Consider the following 8,796-nt stretch of genomic DNA (forward strand, 5'->3'; position numbering starts at 1 on the left):
GTGTCGTGGACTTGATATATCAACGTGAATAACGGTGATACGGAGGAGCTGTGTGCTTGTTCTGGCCCTCTTCCTGTTCGTCGGAGTGATGAGATAGTTAGCAGGTTATCATCACTCAATGGCTGGCTGTCTAAGTGGTGTCCGCAGAATAATATAGGTTTCATAGACAATTGGAAAAGCTTTTGGGGCAGACCTGATCTGTTGAAAAGAGATGGTATTCATCCCTCCCGGGATGGTGCTGCTCTTCTATCTAGAAATTTGGCAAATAGTCTTAGAGCTGAAACATGACAAACCAGGGCCCAGATCAGGACGCAGACAAACTGGCTAAACCGACCGTCTGCTAGCCGCCTCACGTCACAGAACTCAAATAATTCACAGCACATAGAAACTCTTTCACCTAGATATTATCACATAGAGACTGTGTCTGTACCTCGAACTAGTAAATACAAAAAACTTCCGAAACCTTTTAAGGGTAAAAATTTAATTGATGTTCAAAAAATGAAAATCACAGATAAATCAGATAAACAAATGATAAAGCTTGGGTTACTGAATATTAGATCTATTTCTTCAAAAGCACTTATTGTAAATGAAATTATCACAGACAATAAACTAGACTTGCTGTGTTTGACAGAAACCTGGCTAAAACCAGACGATTACATTACTTTAAATGAATCTAGTCCTCAAGGTTATGATTATCGACACAATCCTCGACAGAAAGGCAAAGGGGGAGGTGTTGCTGTAATTTATAGTAATATATTCAGAATCATTCAAAAGAATTTCAAATATAATTCCTTTGAAGTGATGGTGCTTTATGTAACATTATGTAAGTTGACATTTGTGCTGGCTACTGTATACAGGCCACCAGGGCACCATAATGACTTTATCAAAGAATTTGCTGATTTTATATCAGAGTTAGTACTGGCTGCGGATAAAGTCCTTGTTGTTGGTGATTTTAATATCCATGTAGATAATAATAAAGACGCATTTGGATTGGCATTTGCAGACATTTTAAACTCTATTGGAGTTAGACAACACGTGTCAGGACCCACTCATTGTCGTAATCATACCTTAGATCTAATACTGTCGCATGGAATTGATATTGATGCTGTTGAAATTCTACAGCAGAGCGATGATATATCAGATCATTATTTAGTCTCGTGTATAATACAATTAGCCAAGGCTACAAAACCACCACCCAGCCATAAATATTGTAGAACCATCACGTCTACCACTAAAGATTGCTTTATAAATAATCTCCCCGAGCAGTTTCATCGCCTTAGTATACCTGACAACTTAGAAGAACTCGATGCTGCAACAGAAACTATTGGCTCTCTCTTTTCCAGCACATTAGATGCAGTCGCTCCTTTACGTCTAAAGAAGATTAAGGAAACTAATCCAACGCCGTGGTATGATGAGCACACTCGGGCTCTAAAACGAGCTGTTAGAAAAACTGAACGTAGTTGGAAGAAAACAAAACTAGAAGTTTTTCGCCTTTCGTGGAAAGAAAAAATGATTGAGTACAGAACGGCTATAAGAAATGCTAGATCAACTTATTTTTCAAATCTCTTAATAGAAAACAAACATAATCCTAGGTATTTATTTGACACAGTGGCTAAATTAACTAGAAACAGAGATTCAACTGCTGACGTTTCCATAGAGCACAGCAGTAATGACTTTATGAACTTCTTTACTTGCAAGATTGATAATATTAGAGAGAAAATTAAAAACATGCAACCGTCCACAGTTTCGCTTCAGACAGTGCACTGTAGTGTCCCTGAGGTAAAACTAGAATCATTCGCCGCTATAGGAGAGGAAGAATTATCTAAACTTATCAAATCATCAAAATCAACGACATGTATGTTAGACCCAATGCCGACTAAACTACTGAAAGAAATGCTTCCAGAGGTCGTAGGTCCACTTCTTGATATAATTAATTCATCCTTAACACTAGGATACGTGCCAAAAACCTTTAAGCAGGCTATTATTAAACCTCTTATTAAAAACCTCAACTAGATCCGAGAGATTTAGTAAATTACAGGCCAATCTCGAATCTACCTTTTCTGTCAAAGATACTAGAAAAGGCAGTTTCAACACAACTGTGCTCCTTTTTAGAAAGAAATGGAATCTGTGAGGATTTCCAGTCAGGATTTAGACCATACCATAGTACTGAGACTGCTCTCGTTAGAGTTACAAACGATCTACTCTTATCATCCGATCGTGGCTGTATTTCTCTATTAGTGTTATTAGATCTCAGTGCTGCTTTTGACACTATCGATCACAACATTCTTTTAAAAAGACTTGAAAACTATATTGGCATTAGTGGAATTGCTTTGGCATGGTTCAAATCGTACTTATCTGACCGTTATCAGTCTGTAGTAGTTAATGAAGAGATGTCGTATCGATCACAAGTTCAATATGGAGTACCACAAGGCTCAGTACTAGGACCGTTGCTTTTCACTCTGTACATGCTGCCCTTAGGAGAGATAATTAGGAAGCATGGTGTTAGTTTTCACTGCTACGCTGATGATACTCAGCTCTATATTTCCTCGCGCCCTGACGAAACCTACAAATTCACAAAACTAACAGAATGCATAGCTGACATTAAAAACTGGATGACAAGAAATTTATTATTAAATTCAGAAAAAACTGATATCCTAATCTTTGGACCAAAAACTTCCTCACGAAAAAACCTTGAATACTCTCTAACACTTGACGGGTGCTCCATTAAACCTTCGTCCTCAGTTAGGAACCTGGGTGTGCTCTTCGATACCAATCTTTCATTTGAAAGTCATGTTTCTAGTATCTGTAAAACCGCCTTCTTCCAACTAAAAAAAAATAAAATATCTAAATTACGACATATGCTCTCAATGACAAATGCGGAACAGTTGGTTCATGCATTCATGACCTCAAGACTAGATTATTGTAACGCTCTACTGGGTGGTTGTTCTGCTCGGCTTTTAAACAGACTACAGTTGGTCCAAAATGCGGCAGCTAGAGTTCTTACTAGAACCAGAAAGTATGACCATATTAGCCCAGTTCTGTCAACATTACATTGGCTCCCTATTAAACATCGTATAGATTTTAAAATCTTGCTACTTACTTATGTGGCATTCTGCTATTAACAGCTTTACACAATTAAGCCAAATATGGCAACAGCTCGACTACGCCACCCCGGAAATGGGCCGGGGACCCACGGGTACACAAAGTACCACACACACACAGATAAGCAGTGGCTGGACAGGTATCAGACGACAATGTACATTACACAAACTTTTATTTAATAAACATCAGAAAAATACAAGACCATTCTCTTTAATGTATAAAAGTTAAAAGAGGAGTACGATCACTCATAAAACTTCTTGCACATCCATACAGACATGAGTTTACCGCTTCAGAACTGGGGAATTCGTCTTGCCTATCGGATAAACACAGCAAACACTCGTGCTCTCACAACACAGCACCAACAACACCCGTTGTGAACACTGCAAGCCGACAGCCGAACCACCACCACACACAGAGGACACTGGCTAATACTGGTACCCCAATTCTGAAGGGAAAAAGAGAACAGGATGAGACACAAGCGCACACATACAGTAACACTTTCCACCTTATGGTTTGACCAAAAATACGTAGCACATGCTGTTAAAGGGATCAATGTCACAAATCAATAGTGATCGTCCTAGCTGATGTTCATTAATTGTTAAGAGCACAGGATCATACCATAAATATGCATCAGATAAACAAACAGGTGAAACACAAACACTGGTTCCAGAATAAAAATAAAGTCAAAATAACAGCATACACAAAACGACACAATAGTAGTGACAAACACGTAGCGTTTCGCCCCCAATTACCCCCTTTAAATCCACAGATCGCGGAAATTCAAGTCTCTTGAATTTGGCTGGATGCGCCACCGATGGCCGGCAACGCGCTGTTGGTCCGGTCGTCAAGGTGATGACGTGAATTAGTGTTACCTGCAAAGCCGCAGCAATGACATCATCCAGTATACAGCAGAAGAACGGTCGAAGAAACCAACGCGGAGAGAGAAAGAAACCATCCAGCCGTCTGAAAACGCTCCAGTTCATGCATTCATTACAGCTAAGAGATGATATAAATCGTGTTGTTCAACAAGAGGAATTACGATGCTTAACCGCGCCCACAAAGCCTGCTGCAACACCTCCTGGCTCCCGTGTCACTAATAAAATATAAGACATGGCATTAAAAAATAGAAATTACCATCCCATTAACCCAAACATGAAATGCACATACCTGCAAATAAAGACTCGCACCACCCCGCACACTCAATGGCGTGCAAGCCACAAGGTTCGCAGAAATAAGGTTGCTCAACGCGTCTACCATACTCCTCAGCCACACTGAAATACATGGGTGTCAAATTACCCCGTCCAAACATATGCAAGACTGCAGCTGCCACCAGCAACGCTTACCTTCAGGACATCAACACGGCGCACCAGAAATGACGTCAGCACCGAGACCCCAAATGACGTGCCCTAGATGTCAGACTCATCCTTTTTTTATACAGATGGAATGTACCATTTTGCTCTAATTAACGAAAAGTGGGGGATAACATCACCACACTTATAAAGCTCTAAATGGTTTAGCTCCCCAGTACCTAAGTGAGCTCTTAATGCATTATAGTCCTTCACGTTTATTGCGATCTCAGAATTCAGGCCAGTTGATAATACCCAGAATATCAAAATCAACTGAAGGCGGCAGATCCTTTTCCTATTTAGCACCTAAACTCTGGAACAATCTTCCTAGCATTGTTCGGGAAGCAGACACACTCTGTCAGTTTAAATCTAGACTAAAAACACATCTCTTTGCTCTTGCATACACATAACACATTATCAATACATTAACATTTTTCAAATCCGTTAAAGGATTGTTACGCTGCAATAATTAGGTCGGCCGGAACCGAGAACATTTCCTATAACACTAGATATACCTGTACATCAGAATAAGAATGGCATCTACGCTAATATCTGTCTCTCTGCTTATCCTGAGGTTTGCCGGGTGCTGGATCCAGGCCGTATCCAGATCAGATGGAGAACCTGTGTCTGGACCTGACTACAACGTAGCCCAGGAGACAATGGGCCTACAGATCCAGTTCTGGCTGTATCTATAATTCAGATTTTTAATCCCCGTATCCGCTTACATATATTTATATATAATCTATTTTTAATCTCTCTAATAAAAATGTATAATTCAGATTTTGATCTCCATATCCATTTACATATATTATATATATCTTCCAAGGGGTTTTTTCCCTCCTAGGACTTTTTTCCCAGTGTTAGCACGCTGGGTTTTTCTCCTAGGGGTTTTTTTCCACCCCTGGGAGTCAGCCGACATTGGCTTAATGTAGCACCATCTTGTATATGTTACATATTACCACGCTTGTTTGTACAGCTTATTTTTAACCACTTCCCTTTTTTCTGTGCTTCTAATATGTAAAGCTGCTTTGAAACAATTACCAATTGTAAAAGCGCTATATAAATAAATTTGACTTGACTTGACTTGACTTGGACATCCAGGTAGCGCCCTGAATCGCCGAGGTGTTCAGGGTTCCCCTGGCAACGAGGGATCGGTGAGGAAGCACGGACGCGATTATCAATGGTGCACGGCAGCGATCAACATTTCCTAATTCAGGAGGACTCGTCGCTTTGGATTTAAGGTACACTACAAGTTTGTTTGGCTCTTCGGAGTGAAGCGGCCAATTCTGTTATTTTGTGGCCACGACGCACGCGAGCAACGGTACAGGCCTGCAACGAGGGTGTGCGTGATTGTGTGTGAGTGAGTGGGCCCACGTGAGATAAAGTGTTAATCTGATAGCCGCTATATTTTATTATGTGTTCAATTTGATTTCTTTTTTCAAACGGGCATTGAATATAAATGTAAATTGATCTTATTGTGCATTTAAATTGAGTTCATAGCCTATTTATAGACATTTGATATATTATTATCTGGAAAGTTATACTCAATTTGGTATATTCTTATTCACCTGTGGGTTGTTAAATTCTAAAAGTGCATTATTCACAGAGATTGTGTATCACTAACCATGCTTAACTGCCCTTCTGTGAAGTCATTTTAAAGTAGACAGTTAGTTGTATTCTCATCCTTCTAGTTCCATATTTTCCACAAAGTCCATTTAAATTCTAATTGGCTTTAATAAATTCTGCAATTGTTTACTTGAATTGATCTCAGCAAGTTTATTATTTGCTTTGGGTGACGTGTAAACTGAATATTTATTTTGTGGTAATTCACATTCACTTAAAAAGGTTGGGTATATTTAAACTTAAAGGGTGTAAAGAAAGGTCCCAAATTATTAGTCGAAAGACTGTAAAGTTCGAACCCGAGTGCTCGCCCTAAGAGCTCAGGTACGTCACATCTGGGAGGGAAGAGAGCGCTACATTTAAGTACAACTTAATAAGTCATTATTACAAAGTGCATTTTTTAAAAGTGCACTTAAGCGTGTTAGTAAATATAGTCATTTAAGTGTACTTTCTTTAAGTACAACTTAATTTGACATTATTACAAAGTGCATTTTTAAAAAGTGCACTTAAGCGTATTAATAAATATTGTCATTAAAGTATATTCTATTTAAGTACACTTAAGTGGCCTTTAATTTTAATTATATTATATTATCTGCAAGTGCACTTAGTAAAAAGTAAAAAGTATACGGTCCCACTTTATATTAAGTGGCCTTAACTACTATGTACTTACACCAAAAAATAAGTACAATGTACTTATTGGGTTCATATTGAATTGCAAAACACTTTTGCTGCTATTGAGGTGGGGTATGGGTAAGGTTAGGGAAAGCTTTGGTGGTATGGGTAGGTTTAAGGGTAGGGTTAAAGTGTAAGGGATGGGTCAACAGTGTAATTATAAATGTAATAACAGAAATTAATTACAGATGTAATTACATGCAGGTGTTTTTAAAATATAAGTACAATGTAAAACATGTATGTACACAATAAGTGCATTGTATCAAATTATTAATTTAAATGTAAGTACATAGTAGTTAAGGCCACTTAATATAAAGTGGGACCAAGTATACTTTAAGATTTGAAGTACACACAAAGTACACTTTCAATACAATTAAGTGCACTTCTTTTTCACAAGGGTTGCACCACACACAAATGTCCAGATGATACTTGGGCAGTCCTCCTTTCCCAGGGATACAAAATAAGACTTTAAAGCTGGCCAACACTCTAAAATCCTCTGTATGGCTGGCAGCAAAGACAGCCAGCATGTGGGGACATGCCTCAGAATCTCCCTGTATTTTGTATTAATAAATTCACAGAAGTCCTTAAGCATTTCCACTTTTTTAGCAGAACAACTGAATTCACTATACACCTTCAGCACAAAGGCCTCCACATCACACCCTCCAGCACTAAAGACACGATTAGCTGCTTTGACAGTGTTGTTTATGATGTGACACTTGCAATTGCCCTTCACAATTTGTGGGTTAGCTTCTCTGAGTTTCTGAAAAACTGAGTTGTGCCGACCATAATTAACTGATGCGTTATCTGCACCATAGGCACTGATCTGGCTGACTGAAAGTCCATTGTTCTCAGTAATAGACACTATTTGTTTGAATATGGCTTCACTAGATTCGTTGGAGTCCTCGTAAAAGTCTAACAATCCATACTTCACACCCTCGGATGCACAGAAATACTGGACTGTGTAGGGAAACAATTTTGTGTGTCCAGAATTGGATGCATCAGAACATACTGCAAAATAGTGTGCTTTGTGCAATTCTGCTGCTAATCTTTGCTGACTAAATGGTGCCAACACATTTTCCACTAAGGCCTCACTTTTAGTTCTGCCACAAGACATTTTAGTTGCAATATCAGAGTCACTGAATATTTTTGCACTGACCTTGTTCCCACAGTCAATTGACAGGTAACTATGGCCATGTCGCACACCATGATAGGTAGCTGTTAATTCGGCAACAGTAATTTTGTCCTCTGAGTTTTTTGTAATCATGAATGATGAAATTGCCTTTGTTTGTCTGGTTACTTGAACGCGACTCTGATGTTTCTTCGTTTTAGCATGGTCATCCAAAGCAGTTTTGCCTTCATGTTTAACCAGAATTTTAACTGAGCATACGGAGCAAGTAGCATATAGTGGATCGCCTGGTGTTTGCTTTAACCATGTGGAGTAATTGTCATTTTTCATCCAGTCATTATTAAAGTAGGTCGAACATTTCATTTTCTTTTTTACTGGCCTGTCAGTCTTTTTTGACACACTGTCATCTTCGTCCTCCGTCTCGCCACCCATGTTAACACTAAAAACAAACGATGTTGACGACGTACAATCTTCTTCACTGCTTCAATTTGCCGCCTGTAGTAACTGGCTAGCTGCCAAGACAGATGCGCTAGATGACGTAGCCTACGTCACGTCACACGACACACCCGTCCCAGAGCCAATGATAGCGCATTCTACACACAAGAGACACCCTATGAGAGACACCGACCACTCTGTGCACAATGCATGGGCTATTTCAAGTGAGAAAATAGTACATTGAACATATATATTCACGTAGCCTTTCGAAAACCGGGAGAGTGGATAAATTTCTACCAGAAAGACTCGGGAGGCAAGATAACGTAACACTGATATTTATTACCAAACAGCAAGCAGAATATATAAGGTTAATGATCTTTGGCGTAGGCCCCGTCCGTAGCTCACGTCCTGAGGGTTGAAGACTTTGCATTTCCTGCCTGAAGCTGAAGGCAGGGGCGTAGCCAACCCCCAAAAATGGTGGTGAGACGTGACCGC

At 39.4% G+C, this 8,796-nt stretch overlaps 1 long non-coding RNA gene across 3 annotated transcripts; it reads right to left on the reverse strand.

Annotated features, from left to right (window-relative positions):
• Positions 1-3,257: 3,257 nt before the first annotated feature.
• LOC125268137 lies at positions 3,258-4,674 on the reverse strand. Of its 3 annotated transcripts, none has more exons than XR_007184810.1 (3): positions 4,446-4,668; positions 4,270-4,373; positions 3,258-4,195 (listed from the first exon to the last, which is right to left on the reverse strand). It is a non-coding gene; the product is annotated as an uncharacterized LOC125268137 (long non-coding RNA). The 3 variants fall into 3 exon arrangements; XR_007184808.1 differs by having other exon boundaries at positions 3,258-3,547; positions 3,975-4,195; positions 4,270-4,627; XR_007184809.1 differs by having other exon boundaries at positions 4,270-4,674.
• Between the last annotated feature and the right edge of the window lie 4,122 nt (positions 4,675-8,796).

This window comes from Megalobrama amblycephala, linkage group LG5 (assembly GCF_018812025.1).
Source record: "Megalobrama amblycephala isolate DHTTF-2021 linkage group LG5, ASM1881202v1, whole genome shotgun sequence".
In the NCBI taxonomy this organism is placed as follows: domain Eukaryota; kingdom Metazoa; phylum Chordata; class Actinopteri; order Cypriniformes; family Xenocyprididae; genus Megalobrama; species Megalobrama amblycephala.